Source organism: Pygoscelis adeliae, unplaced genomic scaffold (assembly GCF_000699105.1).
Source record: "Pygoscelis adeliae isolate BGI_AS28 unplaced genomic scaffold, ASM69910v1 Scaffold61, whole genome shotgun sequence".
Taxonomy (NCBI): Eukaryota; Metazoa; Chordata; class Aves; order Sphenisciformes; family Spheniscidae; genus Pygoscelis; species Pygoscelis adeliae.
This window is the reverse complement of record NW_008824010.1, coordinates 43,850-44,397: the sequence shown is the minus strand read 5'-3', so window position 1 is coordinate 44,397 and position 548 is coordinate 43,850.

Here is a 548-nt window from a genome sequence, read left to right as displayed (position 1 = left end):
GATGCTTTTGAGCATCTTGCTCTGAGCACCAGCACATCTGGCTGCACGTGAGCACGTCTGGCACTGGGTCAGCCACCACACCTCTGCTCAAGAGCGCTTACAGCCCTTGGCCGAGCGAGCTGGTCACAAGCAAAGGGTACGATTTCTCCTGGAGGAGAGGGCTGGAGGAAAAGAGGGAGGAGGTTTGACCTCATGCTCAGCAGAGGGCATTAAATGGTATTCGCTGAGAAGAGCCGGAATTATAACACTCACGCAGAGCTGGGCGAGGCAGCATCCCCCGGCGTCCAGCCGCAGGATGAATGGCCGGGAGCCAGGATTGCGTTTGGGCAGGGCTGATGGAAACAGCCAGGACCTCTGCACTTGCACCCTTTTTCGGCCACGCAGCGGGGCGGCTCGCAGGTGTCGGGTCAGGGATGCTCGGCGCCGCCGGCCGGGCTCATCCCAGCCGGGCTCTGGGGGATCCTGTCCCGTGGCCGCGGTGCGATTCCTTACACGTACACACCAAATCTCTCTCAAATCACCAAAAAGTGACCGGTAATGAACCTCCC